Source organism: Papaver somniferum, chromosome 2, assembly GCF_003573695.1.
Source record: "Papaver somniferum cultivar HN1 chromosome 2, ASM357369v1, whole genome shotgun sequence".
Lineage (NCBI taxonomy): Eukaryota > Viridiplantae > Streptophyta > Magnoliopsida > Ranunculales > Papaveraceae > Papaver > Papaver somniferum.
This window is the reverse complement of record NC_039359.1, coordinates 49264211-49276741: the sequence shown is the minus strand read 5'-3', so window position 1 is coordinate 49276741 and position 12531 is coordinate 49264211. Positions and strand designations below refer to the sequence as shown.

The 12531-nt window shown below is 36.0% G+C and overlaps 1 pseudogene; it reads left to right on the top strand.

Moving 5' to 3' along the window:
- The first annotated feature begins 7994 nt into the window (after positions 1 to 7994).
- On the top strand, positions 7995 to 9915 carry LOC113353217 (annotated as a pseudogene).
- Positions 9916 to 12531: the final 2616 nt, after the last annotated feature.

Below are 12531 nucleotides of genomic sequence, written 5' to 3'. Positions count from 1 at the left end.
TTTACTCCTCAGGGATATTTGTGCAAAGTCAACAAAAATGAAGGGTGTTTATAACATTCCCACTTGTTTTTTATTTAGTGAACTCTTTTGGCATTATTTAGTATGCCCAAAAAAATCTAGTATGCCTCGAAACAAGTGTCAAAAAATGAAAGTCCAAGTTTTGTAACCCAAAAAAGAGAGGCTTATTTCTATAAATGGCCCATTATTTAATGTCTCCTGCGAATTGGCCCATTTCTTGTTTTTTTTTTCTTTGTTTTGTTCCCATCTTCTTTTTATCTGTTTCTTCCCCCTTTGATTTTTTATTTTTGTGTCTCTTATTTATGTCTTCTAAATGATCGCAGTTGAAAAAAAAAAAAAAAAATTCTTAGATCAAAAAAGAAGAAGAGAACTATACATATTCAAATAGCAATATCCGAAGTTTCTTGTTATATGCCATATAGTATTTGGTCACTTCAGGAATTGTTGCTATACCATCGATCCTGACACCCACTTGGTGCTTGATAAGATGTTGCTTCTCTGCATTTCCATCTTCCTATGAGGGGGCTTCTTACCATATTGAGGAGATTAATACCAAGTCCGAGGGAGAGTGAGAAACTTGGGACAACAGCATGATCAGTTTGATCGACCAAATTGTGATGGCTGGTTCCATTGCAAGAAATACCATAAACATGTGTAAACTTGGACCTTTTTTATGTTTGGAGATCTGCATTAAGTCACACGTTTTACATTGTTCACTAATCACACTGAAAATGTGAGTAAGGTTTTGTTAGGTTTAGAATCATAACTGAGAGAGACTGATTAAGGATCACTATGTCAAATTAAACAAGAAGGTGTAGTGGTATATCGTACCGAAAGGCGCTCACTTCAGTACAGTGACTTGCGTACTTAAAATAGTGTAGGCTTGAAATAGTGAACATCAGCGCTTTTTGGCTTTTATTTAGTTCACGATATCTACTCCCACTAAGGGGGATAGGTGGATGCATGATGGCGAACTAGCTAGTGAATCCGTGGGGACGGAAAACTAGTGAATCCGTATCCGTTTAGAGTAGAACAAGTATTATCGGGAAAGCAATCATCGGGTTTATATTATATGAGTTGATTTGTGGCTTGTTTTCCTGCGAGGGGAGAACTATTTGGAAAAGAAGAACAAAAATGGAAAATATTGAGGATCCAAAATTCAAACAAGCAGATGGATTCTACAAGGCTGAATAATAAAAATATGGATGTGTACTAGCTAATTTAGTTAACTATATAGTTAGAGAGTTGTGTTTCAGAGTTGGATAAAACTCAATCTTTAGGGCTGCTAGCCCCAGCCACCATGAGAGGATTTCCAACAACCAGGAAATAAGTTTCCAGGGGTTTTTCTTTGAGTAGGTTTAGACGGATAATATTTTAGACAACGCTAAAACAACCTCCTCACATGGAGTTAGTAGGAGTTCGTTTTTGAACCCTATAATTAAAAATTATGTGAAAGAATTGTTTTAGTGTTGTCTAAAATGTTGTGTTTCTAGATTTTTTTTTTTTTTTCTTTTTTTGTGTTTCGATTAACTCACATCAACAACCCTCCCCAAAAGTAAACCCATGCTAACTCCAAGGATAGCTGGGCGTATCCCATGTGAAGAGTTTTTTTTTTTTGTGTTGTTTTAAGGGGCGGCACGTATAAAACTATATAGAAGACTTATTTTGTAAGATCATAATAAGACTGTCTAATTTAATTATCATTTTGATAAAAAACCCAACATCATTAACTTCTCGATTGCTATACGTATGAATTCTCTCACCGAATCAAAAAAAATCTCAAATCGTTTGTGAGAGGAAATCTACAATTATAGATTGAAAACTTTAGGGGCAAAGTAGCTTTCTGACTAGTCACCCCATAGCTAGCAGGGTTACGGTTGTGCAAACTACCTACAACTTCACCCTCACAAGAGTTTTAATCTGGCAAGAATCTTTCCAAGAATCTAGCTAGTCTGTTTGCAAGGGTGTCCCTATATAATTATAGACCACTATTTTTGTTTCATTCAAACTCTAAAAATAAACCCGTTAATTTATACATTGTTAAAACAATTGCCGAATTCACACCTGCAAAACAGATATTAAGACGCAAAACAAAGTGACCGCTGAGTCACGACCAGGTCGCCCTCTTTAGGACGTTTCGTGGCTCTGCCTTGAATTTTGTGCAAGCAGTTCTTTTCCGTCACAATGCCCCCAGGATAAAACAACCGAGTAAAACTCTCTTTCGATCTCTTACGCACACAATGAGAAATCGATCACTTTTACTCTCTCTATTCTTGCTCAGTATTTTTGGTCTCTTGATTCTCAGAAAAACAATAGTGTAAAAACTTGTATCCTCTTTCTGTTCTCAAAACTGTTTTTATAACCAGACAGTCAATGCAGTAAAAAATGGTTTGAAAAAATCTTTTAAAAACAGCAAAAATACTTTCCAATTTCAAGAGACCTCCCAAGACCTCCAAAGCCCCGCTCCCGGACTATATATATATATATAATAATAATATATATGAACAATCAGTAGGGGGAGGGATTCGATCCTGAGACCTAACCCTCCAGGTCCAAAATGCTTAACCACTAGGCCAAGCTCGAATTGTTGATATAATTAAAAGAAATATTTTAAAATATATATCCCAACAATCCCCCATTTATATTTTTTAAAATCATTAAGCAATATTCGTATAGTTATGTGCATAAGCAAAGGTATCTTTCGATTTTGAACCTTTACATAGTATTAAATTCTATGAACTCTATCACAGAGTGAACACATGTCTTTGAAATCTATTGAGAGAACAGATTACTTAACACACACACAACTATACTAAGAGTAAAGTCTTAAATGCCAGCGCATTACAGCCCTGTGCTTATCCCAGTTTCAATGAATGTTCTAGAGAACTGCCCATGTTCTCATAGAAAGCAGCCACACTTTCTCATTCACATAGGTGAGTCTATCAAAGGTATTCTTGTATCTTGGTACCCCACTCTATACAGAGCTATAGACTTCATTAAGAGTTAAAAAACTCAACCTTAACCCGCTTCAGAATATCATGCCATGGCAAAGGTGCATGATTCTATCTCCATATCATTTGTGAATCGTTATTCCCTTTGAACCTATTTCTAAGTGGGTATCCATCACAAAATGACTCAACTTCTAGTGGGCAAAAGTCCCATGCCTTTAGAGGTATATAATACCTTTTCCATAGCTAATCCTTTCGTCAAAGAATCAGCTAAGTTCTCTTCCGACCTAACATGATCCACATGTACATCACTAGTTGTGAGAAAGTCTCTAACTGTGTTGTGCTTTCGACGCATTTGTCGATTCTTACCATTATAAAAACAGTTCTGTACTTTTGCAACAACCGCGGTACTATGACAATGGATCATAATAGCTGGTATCGGTCTATCCCATACAGGAATTTGAGAAAGCAAGTTTCTCAACCATCCTGCTTCTTTACTAGCTGCTGCTAGTGCTATGAATTCATACTCCATCGTAGATTGAGCCAGAATTGTTTGTTTCTTTGACTTCCAAGATACAGCGCCACCAGCAATATTAAACAAATATCCACCAGTGGCCTTGGAGTCATCTAAAAGAGAGTTCTAGTCAGCATTGCAGTATCCTTCAAGGACTGCATGAAATCTCTTATAGTGTAATCCTAGGTTAACGGTCTTTTTAAGATACCGCATAACCCTCTCAATTGCATTCTAGTGTTCCAAACCAGGACAATTTGTAAACCTGCATAAAAACCCCCACTGCATATGCAATGTATGATCTGGTACAATCATTTTCATAACTAAGACTACCAATTATACTAGCATATTCAGATTGTCTAATGCTATACCCATTATTCTTAAACAGTTTAACACTAGCATCAAAAGGAGTACTCACAGGTTTACAATCAAAATAGTTGTACTTCTTTAAAATCTTTTCAATATAATGAGACTGATCCAAAGAAATACCATCATTGTTTCTAGTAATCTTAATTCCCGGAATTACATTAGCTTCACCCAAATCTTTCATTTCAAAGTTAGACTTAAGCATATTCTTAGTTTCTTAAACCACAGACAAGTTTGAACCAAAAATCAGCAAATCATCCACATATAAACAAATCACGATGCATGTATTGTTTTCAAACTTATAATATATGGATTTGTCACTTTCATTAATTCTGAAACCATGTGAAATCATCAAATTATCAAATTTTTCATGCCATTGCTTAGGAGCTTGTTTCAAACCATACAATGACTTATCTAACTTACACACTTTATGTTCTTGACCAGGAACAACAAAACCTTCAGGTTGTTTCATGTAAATTTCTTCTTCTAATTCACTATTTAAAAAAGCTATTTTAACATCCATTTGTTGAACAACAAGATTATGCACATCAGCAACATCAATCAAAAAACGAATAGAAGTCAATCTTGTAACGGGAGAGTAAGTATCAAATAAATCTACATCTTCTCTTTATCTAAATCCTTTAGCTACCAACCTAGCTTTGTGTTTTTCTACTGAACCATCAGGATTCAACTTCCTTTTAAGTACCCATTTACAACCTATTTTTTTGCAACCAGGGGTAAATCTGCTAGGTGCCAAGTTCTATTAAGATTATGGGAGTCCATTTCATAATGTATGGCTTCTTGCCAAAAACCGGATTCAGGAGAATTAAGTGCCTGTTGAAGACTAGAAGGGTCTTCCTCTAGGGTATAAACTTCAAAGTCAGAACCATAGTCTGTCGCAATCCTAGCCATTTTACTATGTCTGGGTTCAATTTCAGCGTCTTTAGTCTCTGCAGTTCTAGGTTCTTCTATTCTAAGTTCATAACTTGTACTAGGTAGAGAACCCCCACTATTTCTAGATTTAAAAGGAAATCTGTCTTCAAAGAAATCAGCATCAATAGATTCAATAATAACTTTATTATTTAGATCAAAAAATCTATAAGCTTTACTGTTTTGAGCATACCCAACAAAAACACATTCATAAGCTTTACTAGCTAGCTTTGATATTTTAGGATCAGGAATACAAACATAGGACAAACAACCCCATACTTTAAAATAAGATACATTTGGTTTTATGTTTTTCCAAAGTTCATAGGGTGAAATTTTAGTTTTTTGAATTTGTCACACGATTCAAAACCTAGCAAACATTCAGCAAAATTTCTCCCCACCAATGAGGAGCAGCACCAGAACTCAACAAACATGCAGTCACAAGGGTAGTAAATGTACGATTCTTTCTTTCAGCTTTTCCATTCATTTCAAGGTTATACGGAGCAGTTTTTTCATATATAATTCCAGAAGATTCATAAATTTCAGTGAATGGTTTAGAATCATATTCAGTTCCTCTATCACTATGAAATCTCTTAATTTTCCTACTAAATTGATTTTCAACTTTAGAAATAAAAACCTTAAATTTTTCAATAGATTCATTCTTATGACTTAGAAAGTAAACATAGGTATAATTAGAATAATCATCAATAAAAGTCATGACATATCTCTTTCCATTTCTAGTTAATATACCTTCATATTCACACAAATCAGAATGCACTAACTCCAATGGTTGCGATTCTCTAATAACATATTTATGGGAACTCTTGGTTATCTTAGCTTGACTACAAGATTCACATTTTTCAAAATCATACATGGATAGTTTTGGAATAATAGCTTGCTTGCTCATGGTATCTACTGATCTACTGTTCACATGACAAAGTCTAGGATGCCAAACATTAAAAGCACACACCATATAAGAAGAAGATGCAATTTTATTCATTTAAAAATTAAGCTTAAACATTCCATCAGCAGCATAACCTTTTCCTGCAAACACTCTGTCTATAGTAATTGTGTAAACATCAGATCCAATAGTCTGATACAGCCCATCCTTGTTGAGAAGATAGCCGGAAAAAAGATTCTTTCTCATTTCTGGAATGTGGAGGACATCTTTCAGCATAATTGTCTTCCCAGAGGTAAACTTCAGTTCTACCATACCAGAACCTTTCACAATAGTGGTATGGGAGTCTCCCAACAACACTTTCTTATCCTTGATTTCTGTGTAGCTCTTAAATAGGGACCTATCAAAACAACAATGGAGCGAAGCACCACTGTCTATCCACCACCCATCGGTTACACCAACCATGTGAATCTCTGGATCAGAAACCATGGCAATTATAACGCCTTCAACAACATTAGTTTGTGCGTTATTCTTTCCTTTATTATTCCTGCAATCCCTATCCACGTGGTTTGGTTTACCGCAGGTATAACAAAGGAACTCAGAATCAGAATTCTGAAATTTCCTTGATGGGTGTGGGTTTTTGTTTTGATAAGGTTTTCATTTCCTTTGGTTCTGGTCAGGTTTCATCGGTTTTTTCTTAGGTTTCAAACTCGGTCGAGTCTGATTCTTATTATTGGAAACGATAAGAATCTCTTCCTTTTTTTCTTGTTTCCGTGCTTCCTCTTCAACCATGAGCTTAACAATCAAACTTTCAAGAGAAAATTCCTTAGTTTTATGATGCAAAGCATTACGAAAACCTTTCCAATATGGGGGTAATCTATCAATCAATACAGTTACTTGAAATTGTTCATCAGTTTTCATACTTTCCGTCATAATTTCATGAGCTATTTTCTGAAGTTCATGAGCCTGGGCAACGACTGATTTTTCATCCACCATTTGATATCTCAGGTAGCGGCTTACAACATATTTCTTCGATCCGGCTTCTTCAGTATCATATTTCTTATGTAAGGCATCCCACGCATCTTTAGCAGTATCAAATGTGGAGTAATATTCATAAAGATCGTCAGACAAAGCATTCAGAATAGAGTTTTTACAATCAAAGTCATTATCAATCCATTTTTCATAGGCTTTTTGTTTTTCTTCAGCAGTTTGGGTCACAACAGGTTCTTCAGTTGGTTGAGGAGTTGCACTTGTTGCGGCTGGAGATGCTTTTTCTGCAGCTTTTGCATCTTGTGGATCAGCTGGTTTGATGGAGGTCACCATCATGTGCAACTTCATCAGTTTGAGGTAGAAAAACAACTTTAGCTTCCATCTTCTGAAGTGAAGTCCTTCAAACTTGAACGGCTTGTTGATATCAGCAATTGTTTTCTTTTCAGATTCCATGGCAGAACGAAACGTCCTAAAATTGTTGGAACATTTGCCGATTTCACACCTGCAAAACAGAGATTAAGACACAAAACAAAGTGACGGCTGAGTCACGACCAGGTCGCTCTCTTTAGGACGTTTCGTGGCTCTGCCTTGAATTTTGTGCAAGAAGTTCTATTCTTGGTTAGTATTTTTGGTCTCTTGATTCTCAGAAAAACAATAGTGTAAAAACTTGTATCTTCTTTCTGTTCTCAAAACTGTTTTTATAACCAGGCAGTCAATGCAGATTAATGGAGAATAAATTGGATTAATTGTTGCAATTAAAATTCCATTCGAAACAGTCAAAAAACGGGCAAATAAATCATACCATAATTAGCACAATTAAAACATAATTAAGTGCAGTAAAAAACGGGAAGGGATTCGATCCTGAGACCTAACCTTCCAGACCCAAAATGCTTAACCATTAGGCCAAGCTCGAATTGTTGATATAAATGTATAAAAGAATTATTTTAAAACATATATCCCAATATACGTCCACAATAATTTTTAAACCACTAGACCAACAATAATTTGTCCGTGCATTATGTATGACAAAGACCTCCACTACAATGAATGCAACAAACTAAGAAAAACTAAATCAAATAACGACACACGTTTTGATCAGCAAAAGACAAAGGAAAACCAAAGAGAGAAAGAAGACGTACGCTTTGATTTACACACAATATGATTGCAAGTCTTGCAAGAAATCCAAAACATTATCATTAAAACAAGCTTAATTATATATACACACAATACGAATGTTTCTTCTTATCACATTCTAGCCAAATTCATCACCATGAATAACAAGCATAACCGGAGTCTTTTCTTCTTCTTAACTTCATTTTATTTTCTAAGTGTTTCAGTTTATATATTATGTTGCAATGGCAGCTTTACCTACATCTCTAAATACAAATTCAAGATGGATTGTCGATGAAAACGGGCGGAGAATAAAGTTAGCCTGCACGAATTGGGTATCTCATCTTGAGCCTCTGTTAGCTGAAGGTCTAAGTAAGCAACCTTTGGATTCGATTTCAAAGAAGATTAGAACCATGGGATTTAACTGTGTTCGGTTAACATGGCCTTTATTCTTAGCTACTAATGATTCTTTGGCATCAGTCACTGTTCGAAAATCTTTTCAAAGATTGGGACTTCTTGAATCCCTCTCTGGAATACAAGCTAATAACCCATCTCTCCTCGACCTTCCAGTAATTGAAGCTCTTCAGGTAATCTAATAACTACCCTTCTTCATGACCAATTGCGAATTTACAATGAGTTAATATGAATGAGCCTCTCTCTTGTTGATGTCTATAGGCTGTTGTATCCAACTTGGGGCAAAAAGATGTGATGGTGATACTAGACAACCATATCAGTAAGCCAGGTTGGTGTTGCAGTAACTTCGACGACAATGGATTTTTCGGAGACAAATACTTTGATCCACAATTATGGATCAAGGGTCTGACTAAGATGGCCTCCATTTTCAATGGATCAACCAGTGTTGTTGGTATGAGCCTTAGAAACGAGCTTAGAGGGCGCAAGCAAAATGTCAAGGACTGGTACAAGTATGTACTTATATTCATGCACTTATTTTCGCATATACAATGTCTTAAAACTGAATCGAACACGTTACGTATTGCCCTTTCACTGAAGTTAACCTTCGTATCATCATCAGGTATATGCAACAAGGAGTTGAGGCATTTCATGCAGCAAACCCTAACATCCTCGTAATACTATCCGGGTTAAATTTCGATGCAGATTTAAGTTTCCTTGCTAAGCAACCGGTGAACCTAACGTTCACAGGAAAACTAGTACACGAGGTACATTTATATGCGTTCACAAACTCCCATGACTGGGAAAATGGTAATGTCAATCAAGTATGTGGAAATGTAATGAACGGTTTTATGACAAGAGCAGGATTTTTGCTTGACCAGGGTATAGCGCCGCTGTTTTTAAGTGAATTTGGTATAGATCAAAGAGGTACTAATTTGAATGACAATAGGTATTTCAATTGCATGATGGGTGTTGCTGCTGAACTTGATTTGGATTGGGCTCTGTGGTCATTAGTTGGGAGTTATTACTTAAGACAAGGTGTGCTAGGAATGGAGGAATTCTATGGAGTTTTAGATTATAATTGGTGTGGGACGAGGAATTCTAGTTTCATGGAATTAATTTCTTCAATTCAAGCTCCTTTGGAAGGTCCTGGTATTTCTGAAAGAACTCAATACAAAATCATTTACCATCCGTCCAGGGGACTTTGCGTCCACAGAAAATCATTGTTCGCACCATTGGAGTTGGGATCTTGTTCGACTTCAGAAGGATGGGATTACACACCACAAAAACATATATCACTAAAGGGAACTTATTTCTGTCTACTAGCTGATGGAGTTGGGAAGCCCGTTAAGCTTGGAATTTTATGTACAGATACTAGCTAGTTCGCAATGGGAAACGATATCTGAATCCAAAATGCATCTTCAATCTAAGCTCACCGACAAAAACCACACCGCTGTTTGTTTGGATGTTGATTCTAACAATACCATTGTTACTAATTCATGCAAATGTTTGAGTAGAAATAAAATGTGTGATCCTTCAAGCCAGTTGTTCAAACTTGTTAATAGCACGAGAAGTACATCAAGTGCAGCCGCAGAGTTGCAGTCTTTGCCGAATAACGAGCAAATCCAAGAGATTGAATTGGACGACTTAAAAGGGAATGGTGATCAAGAAAGAAACACTCAGTGATATATAAAAATACTAACATTTAATCGTAACTTAGAACTCATACTCCTTGAATCTTGTACGCAATTTCCATGAATTTGCAAAACGTATAAATTGGTCACTATTGATTTATATTCTTTATTTTTTATTAATACTAAAAACTTAAAAATACATCAAGCTTCAGTTATTTTGCTTTGCTTCTTTGCTTCTAGCTCACTTGCAGTTGTTATTCTTTTGCTCTTCGGTGTCCTGTTTCTTAAGTTCAAAGCCATAACTTTGGAGATTTTTATAGTTCTTCGATGATCCAGAGATTTTTATAGTTCTTGGAGCAAATTTCAGCCATAACTTTGGTTAATGCCTAAACTGGAAGTGTAAAAATACATCCCATAGTAAAGGTGATCACCTTATTACAACTACTTTTCTTTTCTTTACACACTTCCTCTCAAAACACAACTACATCTCATCCAACATAATGAATATTATTTCTTTCCAGCATTTGAAGATTCTTCACTATAAATAAGCACCCACTTGAACAAGTTAAATCCACCACAAAAACAAGTACTTCTTCATTAGTCTAACCATAATATTTTATCACCAAAGGAAAAACCATGGGTTCTTCTAAAATTTTCTTTGCGTTGATTTTTCTCACTGTGCTTTGTTACAATATGGGCATCCAACTCAAAACTAATTGGCAATGAGTAGCGTGGCCGTAAGAATTATGATCCGCAGGATCTTAGATAACCCAGAATGATCCGCAGGATCTTAGATAGTATCATGTATACGTTTGAATACTTTTAAAATACATACATTTCTTGTGACTACTACTAGGTAGCAGGAGTAGATGTCCTTGATCATCCTCATCCTGCTAAAGGATTTGTTTGTCTGGTTTTTATTCTTACATCCATCATGTATGTATTGTGTCACTTATTACTAATGTACTAATGTTCAGTTATAGTGTGATTAGTGGTTTCTAAACAAATAAGTTTTGTATTGGTTGATAATAAAGAAAAACAAAAGAGAAAACCTTCAAAAAAGAGCAGACATCATTCTAAAGCCATTTGGACTCCTGTTCTTGAAAGGTTTGATGCAAGCTCTTTTGAAATGCTTTCTTAGCTCATTTCCATTGTATTACTTCTCATTGTTTAAGATTCCAGCTTCAATCATTAAGAAATTACAGAAAAAGATGAGGAATTTCCTTTGCGAATACAAGGCTTCTAAAAGTTCTCATCTAATAAACCGGAAGTTGGTATGCGCTACAAAAGATAGTGGTGGTCTTGGCGTTTTAAATTTGAAGTTGATGAATCTGGCTCTATTAGCAAAATGGTGCTGGAGGTTCGGTGTCGAGAGAAATCATCTTTGGAGAAATTTTTTTGCTGACAAGTACGGCACCAATTATTCTGAATGGGTTCGTGATAAGATTTCCACCCCTCACGGTGTTGCTTGTTGGAAGTCATCTGTAGCGGAAAGTGGAAACTAAAGCTTTGATTTGTGAAAATTTTACCATTATTATTCACTCAGGTGCTCATGTCTCCTTTTGGCAAGATACTTGGTGTACTTTAGCTTCCAGGACAACAAATTTTCCTTCACTTTACAGGTTTGCAGCTGATAAATATAACAAAGTGGCTGATCATGTTTCTGATAATAGCAATAGTTGGAGTTTTGATTTCAAGAGAATTTTAAATTCTCAAGAGGCTAACCAATATGCTTAACTTCTCCGGATATAATATAATTGGCTCCACTCCACCAACTCTTGATACCTTACAAGATACACGACACAGTTCTGGGATTTCCTCGGTCAAATCCCTCTATGCTAAAATGGTGTCGACAACTTCCCTAGCCGTTTCATTTGGAAATCTACAATCCCTCCAAAAATTAATTTCCTCATGTGGTGTGAAAGGCTTAATTCTGTAGATATGCTTAATCATAAAGGACAGACTATATGACTGTTGCGTGTTGTGTGGAAATGCTGCGGAAACTCAAGATCACATTTTTATGCACCGAAAGGTTGCTTGCAGAGCCTGGTCTTTGCTTAGGCCTAAGAACAGGTGGGTTTGGGTCTTCCCAAATACTATGAAGGAATTAGTTATTGCATGGAGTTCTCTTCTCAATGGGTTGGCGCTGCGAAAATTATGTGGGAACTAATTCCGGCAGTGGTGGTTTGGACTCTCTGGATGGAAAAGAATCCCCGTATCTTTGAGGATAAATATAGCTTTAGAACTGATAGTTATCTAGGTACAGATGTTATGACCTTAATTCTAGCTTGGGCTGCAACTGCTGGAAATAGAGTTCATCTAAACTTTGCTAATTCAGTTCACAACTGTGATTCGTTTTTCTTGTAATTTTGTTTTATTTTTTCTTTTCTTTTCTCTACTTCCGGTAGAATTTTGTACATTCTCCTTATATAATATATCTTTTCTCTCTTTCACTCAAAAAAATTAAAAAAAAAATAAAAGGAAAAGAGCAGACACGATTTTAGTACAATGGTAAGATATTGGGTGATGATACTAGTTCGAGTCTCAACAACACAAATTTGTTTGACACTGGGTTATGGACCTAGAGGTGTAAAACGTGCCGGCCCGGCACAGCCCGACACATGAAATCGCGTGTTTCACGTGCCATGTGCTCTGCTGTGCTGTGCCAACGATTTAAACGTGTTGTGTTGTGCTGTGCTTTACTAGTCAAAAGCTAGG